The sequence below is a fragment of the Pithys albifrons genome, chromosome 3, assembly GCF_047495875.1.
Source record: "Pithys albifrons albifrons isolate INPA30051 chromosome 3, PitAlb_v1, whole genome shotgun sequence".
Classification (NCBI taxonomy): Eukaryota; Metazoa; Chordata; class Aves; order Passeriformes; family Thamnophilidae; genus Pithys; species Pithys albifrons.
In genome coordinates, this window is record NC_092460.1 from 50,687,363 (window position 1) to 50,701,204 (window position 13,842).

Below are 13,842 nucleotides of genomic sequence, written 5' to 3' on the forward strand. Positions count from 1 at the left end.
AGAAGAAAAGAGGAGCAAGTAAAATCAGGAGAATTTATAGGTAAACAGTTTATTTACAAGAATTCTTGGTAGGAAGCTCATCCCAAGTTTGCCAGTTAGTTTTGGTGATGGAGGCAGGAACAGAACAGAAGAGGAGGGGGCAGTTGATCTCAACAGTGGTCAAAATATTCATCCAGGCAGCAGAGTATCTAGGTTAAATGCCATTCCCTGAAATTTGAACTACCATTTAATGTCCTGTCCAAATGAGTGAAATGTCAGATGTCTCTGGTTTTGATTGTCCATTTAGTTTGCAGTGTTGATTTTTCAGGACATGGAACCCAGATGCTCACCAATCGGGGAATTTATATCGTTGAGAACTTTGTTTTGGGTCCAGCTACATCGTTCTGAATTCACTCCCCTTTAGTCTCTGCATATTGCCCTGAGCATAATTTTTTGGCTGGGAGGAGACACATCAGTGCAGGCATTTTCCCCTCCTTTGTGGCTTTGTGTGCATTTGCTTGAGGCTGTGCCTGCAAAAAGATGGGGGGTTGATACTCTTTATTGCCCTTTTTTTATAATGGATCCCTCTAAATGGCTGGCTACAGGCATTCCTTCCCCCCTCCCCATATCCTCTGAACCTCTGCTGCAGTGCGTAAAGCTCTGACTGTTAAATTTGATTTCAGATTGCTTTTGTAATGCCTGTCCCAAACCTGGTTTTCTCAGATGGAAAAATATAGAGTGTAAAGCACCAATTGCTTACAGGCCCAGGAAAGAAAACCCTTTTTTGGCTGCTGCCCACTGCAGTGGCCCTGCTGCCTCTTCCCCTCCTGTGACCCGCAGCCGCTCCAGCACAGGGCTGCTGGCAATCCCATCTTCCATAGCAAGCAACCTGAGAGAAGCTCTGTGGTACAGGCAGTGCAGCATGAAGGTATGAGGGATCTCTTTTATCCAAAGGCACAAAGTGCCCCGTTTCCCCTGAACATGGTTGCTTGCTCAGGCTGGCATTGTTCTGTCCTGACTTTTACTGTTCAGCCTCCATCTCTGCTAGATGTCGTGGTGGCAGAAGGGAGAAAGCCCATTCATTCCCACTGCCTTTTTACCTCAAGCTACAATAATTTTTGACTACAGCATTCCCTTTTTGCAAAATATGGAGAGCTTTTGGGGGAGGAAGAGGGCACATCCTTGGGGTAACGTGGATGTACAGGGGAGAAAACACCATGTCAGTGCCGTTTGCCCATCCTGTAAATGACAAATGCACCTGAACTGTGCACCCAAAAATAAAATCAGGAGAAACTGCCAGTTAAAGCTGCAGAGAGCAGCGTGTTCTGCAGCTGTCTGGCTTAGAGAAAAACAAATCGCTGGTAGACCTGCTGTGAAGCAGAAGGCAGTTTTGACATTTCTGCTTTCTGCAAGTTTGTTGGCCGAGGCAAGCTGCATCCCTGAGCAGGCCCTGGCAGAGAGCAGCCAAAATGACCAGACAGTGGCTTCCTTCTCTGCCTTTTGCAAAGGAGACAATGAGCTCCAGGTGCTGCGTGGCATTGGCTGTGTCTCACGCGCCAAATCCCTCAGTGGTCTTGCGTTAAAATGCCAGAACTGGCATGATGTGACATCAAGATGGTGCAGCATGCTGGGCTGCATGGAAGTAGGAGGGGACAGATGGGAATTTCCCTGTCAAAATTGCACCACAGACCATACATTAAAAAAATGTCAGGCTGTCAGGAGTCTGCTGGTTGAAAAGTGTCTGATGTCTGAGAGAAATGGCTGAAACCTCAACCAGTTTGCTGGGCTTGTAGTGACAAACTGTGGAGTGAATTTCAGGATCATGCCCTCCTGCCTCAGATAGGGAGTGAATATCAGATGTGGAGATGCAGATGCTTGGGCTGGAATGAGAAAGCTTTGCAATTGGTTTGGGTGGTCCTGTGAGAATACCCCTTGCAGGGGAGCCCCAGGAGCTGCTCTCACTGCTGTGTGGTTGGGTGCAATGGTGAAATCCCACCCATACATGAGAAAATACACTTTGGAGGGGGAGCTGTCTGTGTGCAGCAAGCAAAGGGGCCAGCAGCCATCTCACTCTACCTGCTAATGAGGAGGCTAATGGCATCCCCAAGTGGTCTGGAGCCACAAAACACTCATCAGAGCCAATGTGGAGATGAGCCAAGCAGCACTGGTGGTGTGTGAACTGCAGAAAAGCTCTCACAGGCAGAGCTGAGCTTCCAGGAGGGGAGTACCCACCTGGGAAGATCTGCACTGTTACCAGAAAACTACCTCCTCCAGCGGCATCAGAGCAGAGAATGGCAGCAACACCACTCACTGACTGACTGCATTGAGCTTCGTTCCTTGAGCTAAAAAGGACCAGCCAAGAATGGGTAGGAAGAAAAGTCAAAGAAGAGGTGAGCAGAGGCAGAAACCAAGTCACTGATTGTGCTTGCTCCCATCATCAGGCAGGCAAGAAGATGTTCTGGAGTGTGGGGACTACCCCTTGGAAGAACACAAGTTCTTCCCCTCATCAGCATGGAAGTGATCCCACGCTGTACTTGGGCAGCCGGAATGTGGTGCCATCATGGGACAGCAGAGAGGCACTTGCACAGTGCGGAGCTGATGCCTGCGGGGTGTTGCTTGGCCAGCACACTCCCAGTCCTCTCATGGCCCGCTATGAACTCCCACACTTCTGCCCAGTGGCAGCTGCTTGGCCACTCAGTGAAGGGATGAGCCCCTGCATGGTGTTTGAGGAGGCTTGGGTTGGGCTCAGTGGGCACTGCCACCCCATATTGCTCAACCCAGCCTGGGTGAAAGTCATCATTGCCTGGAGACCCCCAGGCCACAGCTGGAGAGGAGGAGGTGATACTGCTGAGAGTGTTTTCCTAATGCAGGTTTCCCTGGGGGCTGGAGGGAAGGAGGAGGATGGGTGTGGAGAAGCATCCTTTGTCTCCCTGCTTTGCTGACCCTGTTCTCCCCACAAGACCTGTAGGAAGAGCGAGCTCTCCTTGTCTGCTTTTACTTTTCCTCACAAGCTCACTCTACTAATACCACTGCAGGCTTTAATCTGCTGTGAGGAAACACACCATTCCCCCCACCAGACACTCCGTACATTGCTCCATGTTGTTCCCCAGTGCAGCAGGCTTTGCAGTAAGCCTTTTACTGCTCACCACAGAGCACCTCAGCCCACAGAGAGCTTCCACACACCCCTCACTGCACCATCACCCTCTCCCCACTCCCTGCTGCTCACTCTGCTCTCCTCATTCATTTCCCCTCCTCTGATATGGTTCCCATGAAGATCCTGAAGTACCAATGGTGCCCTTCCACACAGCCTGAGGGAGGGAGTTGGTGGGATGATTTTGGGCTCACCTGGGCTGACGGTTGTATCCAATCTCAGAAGTCAAGCTACAAGGTTCTGGAAGTTCTGTTTTGTCTCTGCCACTTGACCCCATCACAACAACAGGACATTGGTCTGGTCTTCCCCTTTTTTAGCTACTTTCCAGCCTCTCCCCATCAGATACAGAAGAGGCAGCTCACCAGGTCTTCACATCCTGCCATAGCCAGCAATGCTCCAGGCTGCAAAACAGAAAAAAAAAGGCATTTGATGTTGTGATTTAAAAATCTGTGGGCAGTTAGCACCAGTTAATTCTGGAGAGGCCACATCTGAGTGTGGGGATACACGACTGCCAGCTGCCTCGCTAAATTTACCTGCTCCACTGCAGCAGCCTGGAGTTTGCCTGTTTGCTGCCTTTTCTTTCCATATGACTGTGAATATGGCTCAGTCACCTGATTTCTTGGTCCTTGCATGAAAGGTGAGTCCTGGCCTCACTGCTCCAGCACATAAACCAGGAAGAGGGTACAGCAGTTTCCTCTGGAAAGGTACCAGAGGTACCAGCATGATAGGTATCAAAACTCAAGATGGGACTGCAAAGCAGTAGGACCCTGAGGCATCAGGATTTTACATCCATGGGGCATCAGGTAGGTGTTTTGGGTAGATCTGCTGTCACAGCCAAATGATCCTGGATGCCAGCACACTGGTGGTGCCTTTGAAAACATGTCCTGTTCTTCTGGTTGTGCTGTTCTTCCTCTCATCTCCTCTTTATCTTCCTGTCCTGGATCTCAAGTGGATGCTTCTGAGCTGGGGATGGGGATTAAAAGAGGTTTTCTTCTCTTGAGATGTAGCCTGCTTAGTGTCCTTTTCATTCTCCTTCCCCTGCCATGTCCTAGAAGACATAATTTTCAATGCAGATCAAAAAGGGCATTCATCTCCACTTGTTGAGAGAAGTGGTGTGCTGTTGGAGTAGTCTCTTCATCGCAGTTGTATTGGATCCATTGAAAGGATTCGTTTTGATATTTTAGTCATGAAGTGTTATGGTTTTTTAATGAAAACCATGGGCTTGGATGTTTTGTGTACTCCCCCGTCCCACCTCTTGCCAAATGTCAGTATTGTGGATTTTTTGAAGGGTGTGTATTTGCCAAAATTCATCCCAGAGGTGCAGCCTTTTCTGTGAAACGTGAGTTTGGTTTTACATGGTTTCAGTGTGTAAGTCATTATGCTTGTCACAAACCCCTTTCACTCATGTTCAGTTTTGGGAGTGAGAGACAGCTGCAGGTGCCAAGGCTCTTGTGTCCTACCACACCATGCAGAGTGAGAGGCCATCCATCTCCCTGCTTAGCTAAGTGGAGACAAAAAATTTAAATACTAGTAAATCACTGACCAGAGAAGAAAGTCTACAAAGAAAGACAACAGCTCTGTGAGGATCATCCCAGAAACCTTCCAGCAAGATAAACTGCTCCCTAAAGGGACTTGTCTGAGGAGCAATACAAACTTGTCCTCCCCAGAAGATATTTTGGGTCTCTTGGTGCCACTGTGTACCTTTCCAGTGGGGTGGTAAGGTGGAAAAGAGGTGTTGCTCCCAGGTAGGAGACAGAATGAGATACCCCAACCTATTTCAGTCACTTTAGAACAGATTTCATTTGACCCATGTGGGATCTTTTTGAGAGGGTTGAGGTAAATGTCAATCCAAATAAGTCTGTTGGACACACCTTCCAGGAGGATAAAATTCAGAAAGGCCTATGCTAGACTTGCTTCAGGAGATTTTTATGTATTTCCCAATCTTTGCTGCTGTGCCTCCTGGAGTCGCCCACGAGCATCAGTCTCTTTTCAAACGGTCACCAGCTGTTTATAAACCCAAAACACAGTCTCCTTTTTTTGGTTCAGGTACCCTTAAAACCTCAGACTGGCACCAGAGATGCTCCTTCTATTGATGGAGAAACAGAGCCCATCCTTATTCCGTTCCCATTTTACATATGACATCTCTCTCAAAAATTGTTTTTACTGTTTCTGCAACCACTGTGCTCATGCAACATTTCTGTCCTGGGTTGTGACCACCTCTACCACCCCACTGACATGGCTCATCCTGCTTACAGCTGGAGCCCTTGGAGGGGCAGAGTGGCATCCATGGGAAAGGGACACAGCAAATCCTCCAAATCACAAGCAGCTGCAGCATTTGTGCCAAAAATCACTTACAGCCCCAGCTGTTGCGTGCCTTGTGGCTCTTTCCTCACTTGATGCTGTAGGTTGCATTGGCAGAGTGGAGTTGTGGGTGAAGGCAGTATCCCTGGAGTGGAGGCCGCTGTTGATCAACCATGTACTGAAGCACCAAGAGCAGTTCTTGTAAGATGAGGCAGCCTCATTTACTTTCTCCTTTCCCAGTTGTCTCTACTGGGATCAGTACACGTTTTCAGGCTTTTTCCCTTGGGCTCATTGTCCAACTCTTTGAATTGTCTGTAAGTGCAGTATCTTTGTTAGTGTTTGATAATCTCTGGTCACCTCTGAGCAGCAGCCCACAGATGTTGTGCTTCTGACAAGACAGTCACACCTCTTGGGGTAGCGCACACTCGTTAGAGCTTTGCACAGAGCAGATGTTCCTGGAGTGAGGATGATGAGCTCAGCCCAGCTCCTCTCTGCTGCACATAAATCACATTAGAGTATATCAAAGCCTTGAACTGTCAGTGCTACCTAGATGTAAATACCGTAATTATTCTAAGTAAAATTAACAGTTTTTCAGACTTCCGGTGTTGAATCTTTTTATTACAGGTTTTTTTTTTCAACACAGATTTGATTTCCCATAGAGTTTATATGACTCTGGATCATAAATCTCTGGCTTTCAAACACTACTGACATCATGAGCTGTTGCAGCAGCTAATTGGCAGCCGCTCAGAGGCTTATTTTCCTGAGGAGAAGGCTTTTTTCCTGCCTGCTCTGAAACGTGCTGGTCCCTTCCAAAACAGGTTTTCTCGGGCAGTGAGTGATGCCGGATCCATACCAAGGTCCTGTGGGATCCAGGCATGCATGCAACCCCTACACAGCTAAAGCAGTGGGCCTGTGCCAAGGAGCCATGTGGTGGGTGTGGGGAGCGGAGCAGGCTCGAGCCTCCCTCATCCCCAGCAGAGCAGGAGGCAGCAGCGCCTCACAGTGAGCGCGAGGATGATCCCTGCATCCCACCATCCCGCTAGTGGCTGCCGTCATGGGTGCCTCCACGTCAGGCAGGGCCACTGACAGCAGCTGCCAAGGTAAGAACCTCAGAGAGGTGCCTGCACAAAGCTGTGCAAGCACTGCAAGTTATTTATAACGCAGTCAAAGATTTCTAATGGTTGTATCAGTCTGCAGAGTTCAAGTCATATCAAATAACCTTCTTTCCCCCTGTCAGAACAGCTACTGAGCAAAATTACTCCAGTAACAGAGAAGCACTTGACGAAGCCCTGTGCCATGTTTTCCACTGCCCGCCTCCCTGCAGTAGAAGCCAGAGGACAGTCTGCACAGGCATTTCACCGTGAGTTACCAGTGGCAAAAACAAGGGTGCTGTACTTCAAACACAACAGAAAATTAGCCTTTTCTCACACACACGTTTGCACAGCACTAGGAGACAAAGAACGTTACTGCTTTTGTCCCATCAGAACCTGGAGTGACAGGTTTGTCTCAGATGTTTTTCCTGCCTGTTCAGTGTCTTTCCACCAGGCCCACGCCTCCTAAAGGTGTTTCAGAAAATGAAACATGACAAAACAAAACTCCTTTTAATAGCTTGTCTTGGCCAAGGCCAACTAGGAATATAGCTGTGTTATTATCATGAGCTGGAATGCAGAGCTGTTTACTTCATTAGCAGGAACAACAGCAAATTAGCAGCCCATGGTGTTGGCAAGGGTAGAGCCATAACTAAAATATTGCATACAAAATAGAAAAAGACCTAGAATAAACTCCTTATTATGGATCTAAAATATCTTTTCTTGAACAAAATAGGCTCACAAAGCTCCAACAGCTTGTAAGAGGCTCCCTGAAAAGCAGGGGTTTTTCCAACATCTGACTGTGCAAAGCTCTGACGCCCTGAGGAGCTGCCTCCAGAGGAAAGTCAGGGGCTAAATGCTGGTACTTCACTGAGGAGTGAATGCTTAAAGGCTGCAGGCTGAAGAAGGGCACAGCTAAAGTAATTAACTGAAGTGTTTTTACATTTTGCACTGAATACAGTTCTGGAACCAGGGCAAGCATTGAATATGTGTCTCCATTCTCAACCATTGAAAAAGGAGAGCTGCAGGTAGAATAAAGCAAGAGTAGGCTGAATTCCTCATCACAGGACTAACATAACCAGGTTGGGGTTCAGTCTGTTTTCAGGGTTTTTTAATTAAAAGACTCTCCATACAATTTTGACAGTCTTTTCACTGATTATGGATAACTTCTTTCAAGGAGGATGTTTCATTCCTCAGCTGGACCTGGAGCAGCTTGCCCCAGCAACATGGACACGGAGGGGTTGCATTCCCTTAAGAGAACACTTCATCTGAAGTACTAAATATGAGGATAAGACATAGAAAGGTCTACAGTAAAACTGCTTATCTTTGAAAGATGAACAGCCTGTTTATCTGGTTGTAACAACATAAGGTGCTTCAGTTTTGTTCCAAATTTTCAGTCTTATCTTGGACTATATTTTGCATCTTACGTGGATCAAGCTGTCCTCAAATGCCCCATGAACATACCTGAAAGCAATGTGTGCTGTACCTGAGCATGTATAATGTTATCTTCTTCCTCCTCAGTCCACTGGAAAAATCTTTTAAAACAGCCCTACAAACAGCCTTCCAAGTGAAGGTAGGGTTCCCTGTGTGGGATTTCAGTTTCCTCTCTGTCCTGGACACTCGGTTCCCCCGCCCTGCTCTGCACCTCCCCGTTTCCCAGCCGTGCCTCCACCCGCTTCCCGGGCACTGCCGGAGGAGAACCTGTGCCACCTGTTCTGGGGAGCCGGAAGGTGGCTGTGGGAGGGGAGCATCGAAGATCTCCAACAGCTCCAGGGCCTGGCATGGAGAGCATCCCAACCGGCAGCGCGGTGTGCCAGGCTGCACCACCGACTCTCCGACACAGCGCATCTGGGAAAGTGGCTTGTTCCCCGGGCGATGGGTCCCCTCCTACCCCCTGTCCGAACTGCTGTGAGCGAGAGATGTGGCTGCATGTCCTTCCTCCAAGCCGTGAATGTTCGTGCCACCTTTAGGAGGATAGATAAAAGCTGTCAGAGCCGCTTTGGCTGCCTTCTTTCCTTGCATTTCCACCATCATTTTTCCCCGCACTGGTGCTTTGGGTTCAGCTCAGCATAAGCCGCATGCAGGTTTGAAGAAGGCAAAAGGTAATGGACGTATGCTGGAATGGGCAAGCTTCGAGGTATTTAGTCCACGGGCATGTTTGAGTGCAGAACGGTGCTCAAAGGGGCAGCAGGAAGAGACACACAGACGAATCCCGGCTCTGCCTTTTGTGGAAAGGCTGTCTGTGTGCAGCCGGGAGAGATGAAAAGCTCCGCCACACCCGTGCTCTCTCGGTCTGACTCTGCGGCTTTTCCAGGACGTCAGGCTCACCCTCCGCCTCGGCTTTCTTGTCGGCAGGCCTGGGAAAGCAACACAAACATCTGCAGCACGAGGTTAGAAGTGATTACTCGGAGTCTACAGCACTCCGGACCAGGAAAGTGCAGCGCAGGCACTTTTATTATTTAGGTGCTAAACATGTATGGTAATTATTCAGTGCTCATGTGTTTGGGTGGCTTTCTAAGCTTGTTTAAAAAAAAAAACAACAAACCACCACGAATCAGTCACCAGTAAAGATGTCTCGAAAAGACGAGCTAAGGTAGGGAAGTTTCTGTAGTGAGTCACAGCAAGATCACAAGTAATTTGTCAGTGACTTCCTGTCCTTGGCTGCTGGAGCCATTTCCCATCCCTCTGGGTGGTCTCCGGGCAGTTGCCCGCTTGTGGTGACAGCACCCAGCATCCCTGGGCACGGCCTTGCTCCTCACCGGCTTTCTGTGACTCGCAGTGCATGGGACCCTCTGCACGCCTGTGTATCTTTTGTCCTCCCCAAAACGTACTCTTTGGGGTATCTTTCATGGATGAAGAGATGTATGTAGGGGCTGAAATGTAAGCTCTTCCTTTAACTAGGCATACTGTTTTGATATAAGAAAACCCCAAAATCAATTTGCTTCCCCTCCTTCAGCACTCACACCATCAGAAACACAGACCAAATTAATTGCAGGAATATCAGGCACCAGAGGGGTAGAGAAAAAAAACCAAAACCTTAACAGCATTTCATGTTCTCTGGGGTTTTCACTTGCAGTGACTCTGAATCAAGGTTTTAGTCACACAGGATTCAATGCCAGTTTTTATTTCACTCATTCCATGTCGGGGACATGCGCTTGACCTCTGCAAAAGCACACTTCAAGGGCTCAATGTATCAGCGCTTTTTGAGTCTCAGGTATGAGCAGCCCCCCAGAATGATTTCCCTCTTTGGTCCACTATGAACCAATGAGCTTCTCCTTCCTTTCTTCTCTCTGGCGCTAGTTTAATAGATAGGCACTATCCATCTGTGCCAAGGTCCCAGCTCTTGGACAAGGTGATGAAATTGAAATCTCAGCTCCAGGGGCTGAGATTATTTCTTTTAATAAATTGAGCTTCCAGACTTTCATCACACTGAGAGGAAATTTGAAAACATCACCTACAAGATGTTGGCTGAAGTCTGTAGAGATGTTGAAGCTGTAGTTCAAACAAGACCATGCTGCACTGTGCATCTCAGCTGGGAGTTAATTACAAGGGTTATTTCTACAAGAGCTCCTCCCTGCTGGGGTGGGAGTTCGGACAGAGGTCTCTGCTGCTGCCAGAGGAGTGGGAGCCTCACAGCCCAATGTGGGATTTGACATTGTACCAAGGATGGGGGACTCCCCACCACTGAATTGCCAGTGGGGGTATTTTGGATTCACCTTTAGAGATTTGGAGGCTACCGTGAATTGCAGTGTATCTGGTTGCTGGCATGGGGCAGCGAGTCCTACAAACGGACCATGTTGTGCAAGGGGGGGTCATGCTGCAGCCTCTTTGGGGGGCTGGTTACAGTATAGGAAGACCTAACCCTCCCGTCAGGAGTGCATGCTCACCACAACCTCTACCTCTTCATTTCTGGGGTTGAATTTCTCAGGTTCAGGGACTGAGGTGGTGGTTCAGGGAGCAAAGTGCTCTGGTAAAGCTCTCCAGGTGCCTGTGAATAAAATGCCTGGCTTGGAAAATGAATTCACCAACATTTGATGCAACCAAACCTCTTAAAACACATGATGCTGAATGTTCTCAGCAGACCTTTTCTATAGGATTATCTTCCTCTCAGAGCATGTTGGAGCCTGGACATGTCAGCTCTCCAGCCCTTGGAGGTTTGCTGGGGAGAGTCATCCTCAGGGCAGTTATTTTCTCAGCTCTGAGTGAGGAGCCTTGTCAGATAAAACCACAGCAAGCAGTTAGCAAAATTCTGATCACTTGTTTTGCCATCAGTGTGTGCATCTTCTTGCACTGAAAGATTTCCCAGCCATCAGTGAGGCAGTAGCAACCCCCATACCATGCCAGGAGATTGTTCCAGCTTTTCTATAATAAAGGAACTCACTTTGGATCCTGCTGCTTTAGAGTATTCACTTCCTCTTACTATCTTCTTTTTATTTTGTTTGGTTGGCTTTTTTTCCCTTGAGCAAGTGAAAGTAATTTGCCTGTCCTTGCAAGATCTGTGTTGCTCACTCCTTCCCCAGAACTGATGTATCACTGCTGGGACCAGGAGGTGATTGAGGGCTTTGCTGCAGCACAAACGCCAAGCAGAGCCCTTTGCAAAGTTGCACATCATATAGTGGGAAATGCTAAGTATGACAAAACAGTCTCAGGGCTCAGCAGCCAATTATCCCAGTCCAGGATGAATCACCCTAGAGCTGCTGCAACCTCTGGCAGGTGCTACCACCAGAGCTCTCCCACCACCTTCCCCTTGGCCTTTTCCATCTCCTGGCAATACTTTATGCAGCAGCAGCAGCATGGGCAGTGCAAAACCACAGGCACTCTGCTCTCCCCATAGCTCTGGTGGGATGGCCACAGCCTGTTGGGCATGGTGGGACATTCCCATGGACTTACTTGATGGCCCCAGCAAAACAGAGGAGAGAATCTCTAACTGGGAAGGTTTAGGGGGTCAGAGGTCTCTCAGCAAGCTCTGGGTTGCCCTGAGCCTGGGCAATGTTCCTGACCTGCTGCTGTTGGACACTGCCATTCTCTGGAGAGGCAGAGGGATTCAACAACCCTGAAAGCAATAAACTCCCAGCTGAAGTGACAAGGGCTGTAGGGTCAGCCTCACTCAGAAAAGCACTGAAACCAGGATCACAGAGTAGGGGTGAGCTCCAGAGGTGGCTGCCAATCCCAGTGAGTTCTGCAATCTGCTCATACGCTGCCCACACCACTGGCTGCTGGCCAGTGCTTGGGTTTAAAATGGGATGTTTCAGAGGAGCTGAGCCTACATGTGTGCTCAGGGGTGAACCACAGCATGCCTGCTTTGTCCTAATGGCATAAATTACCCCAAAACACCACAATCTCAGGGCAGGAAGGGGCCGAACATGCTCGTCATCAGAATGTCCCACCAGCAACATTCTGAAGATGATTTCTCCACTTGACATATGCGCTGCCAAGCAGTGTGGAAAGGAGATGTGTCCTCCTCTGCTCTGCACGGCACATTCTTGATCCCCAGGGCCGTTCTATGCCCCATCTTGTCATGACAGCTGGGATTTGTATCAGCTTCAGAGCCTGTCCCACCCAAAGCCATCACCATTCACTCCTGGATATCCTGCTCACACCACTCTGAGACCTACTCCTAATTCCAGAAAATAGACACCTGAGGGGATGCTGCAGGGTCAGATTATGCCTCAGCCCAATTAAATGGTGGTTTGTGATTGAGCTGCAAACAGTTTGCAGCTGGACCCTTCAGTCAGGGTAGGTGACCAGAAGATGGTTTGTTTTATAGTTGGAGACAGTCTATTTGGAAGAAGAAAAAAAAAAACCCCTTAGTGATGTGTTAATTTGTTGTTTTGTTCTGAATTCAATTTCTGTTCTTTCAATCCTCTAAGAGAAAAAGATAGTAAAATAGAGGTTTTTCAGCCTCCTTTTCTTTAGTAAAAGCTGAGATCAATGCTGAGCCAGTGTACTGAGTTCTGCCATGAGATCCTGAGTAGGGGGGTAATTCCTGTATGGGACCCTGGACCATAGTGAGTGCAACGCTTGTCATATTTACAGGCCTTCAGATTTCCCAGATCTCTGGGAGCTGAAAAAGATGCTGCACCCACTTGTAACTTTTGCTGTAAGTATATATATATATATATATATGAAAAATATGTCCTGAGCTCACTGATTGGGAGCAGGGGCTGCCTTTGGGGTGAAGTGATATCTAAGCCTGAAATGTGAAATACTGCATTTAAGCTTATGCTTTTCCCCTGTTGTTTGTCCCTAAACAGTCTTCATGCCCATTGCTTGGGAGCAGGGCAACACTGAGAGGAGGCCAGACATGCTGTCACAGCCCAAGAGGAGCTTTTTCCCCTTTTTTTCCTTTTATTTCCTGAATGCTGAATGAAGCAGCTCTTTTGTGAAAGCAGTTGTTTACATTCTCCCTAACAAAAGTTGGGATTTCCTCTACTGCTAATAATCTTGTCACTAATGTGTACAGCCAGACACAGTGTTTGGAATAGCTTTTTAATAACATCTGGGCCAAACTGAGTGTGCTGGCTGCTGGCAGGAACAGCCTTCCTAAAGCCAGCAGAGTGCCACCAGAACAGGGAGGCAACTTGTCATCACTGCCATCTTCAGTGAGGGCAAATTCCATGCACTGCTCCCTGCGAACCTCAGGCCAAACACTGGTCTGCATTTGCAGGTATTCAAAGCACTCCCCACCACCCTCTGACTCGCTGATGCACACTGAGGTGCCTGGTGTACAGGAGGTGATCAGCCAAAGCACTTCAGACAATTCCCAGTTATCCCAGCATTCAGACAGATTTTTCACATTTGTATTTGTGCTTTCTAGTAACTTAAGGTGTTGTTTTCTCTCTATTTGAGCATTTCTGTTGCCAACTCAGTATTTAGCTTCCTTTGTCTTTGAGTGTAATGCTTGGTCATGGTCTCAAATGTGTGGTTAGGTGAGAAGACTGACACTTTTCTGCATTCCTGTTTGCAGATGGGGGTTATCCTGAGAAGGAGCAGGGATATCAGGAACAGCTTCTGCTGGGTATTTTCAGGTATAAACAGGGAGAAGTCTTCCTTCAAGGAGCTGGTCTTGGCAGGCACCAGCCTGATACTGAGTATCACCCTATGGGATCACAATCCACGCTGGGAGGATAAGGTGGGTTTGGGGCAGGCTGTGATCCTCAGTGAGCTCAGCAGCATGGAGCAAAGCTGCTGCAGAGGGTTGGCTGTCAACAAAAATGGGCGACAACACAGACCCCTTTTTGTTTGCACCCAGCATATCCTTCAGAGAAAACTACTCGGTTGCGTGAGCTCCTGTGACCCTGAGCTCCTGTCATAGCTTTTCCC

The 13,842-nt window shown here is 48.2% G+C and overlaps 1 long non-coding RNA gene across 1 annotated transcript; it reads right to left on the reverse strand.

Annotated features, from left to right (window-relative positions):
* Positions 1–81: 81 nt before the first annotated feature.
* LOC139669397 (uncharacterized) lies at positions 82–8,285 on the reverse strand. Its single transcript, XR_011697254.1, has 3 exons — positions 8,006–8,285; positions 3,325–3,531; positions 82–509 (listed from the first exon to the last, which is right to left on the reverse strand). It is a non-coding gene; the product is annotated as an uncharacterized lncRNA (long non-coding RNA).
* Between the last annotated feature and the right edge of the window lie 5,557 nt (positions 8,286–13,842).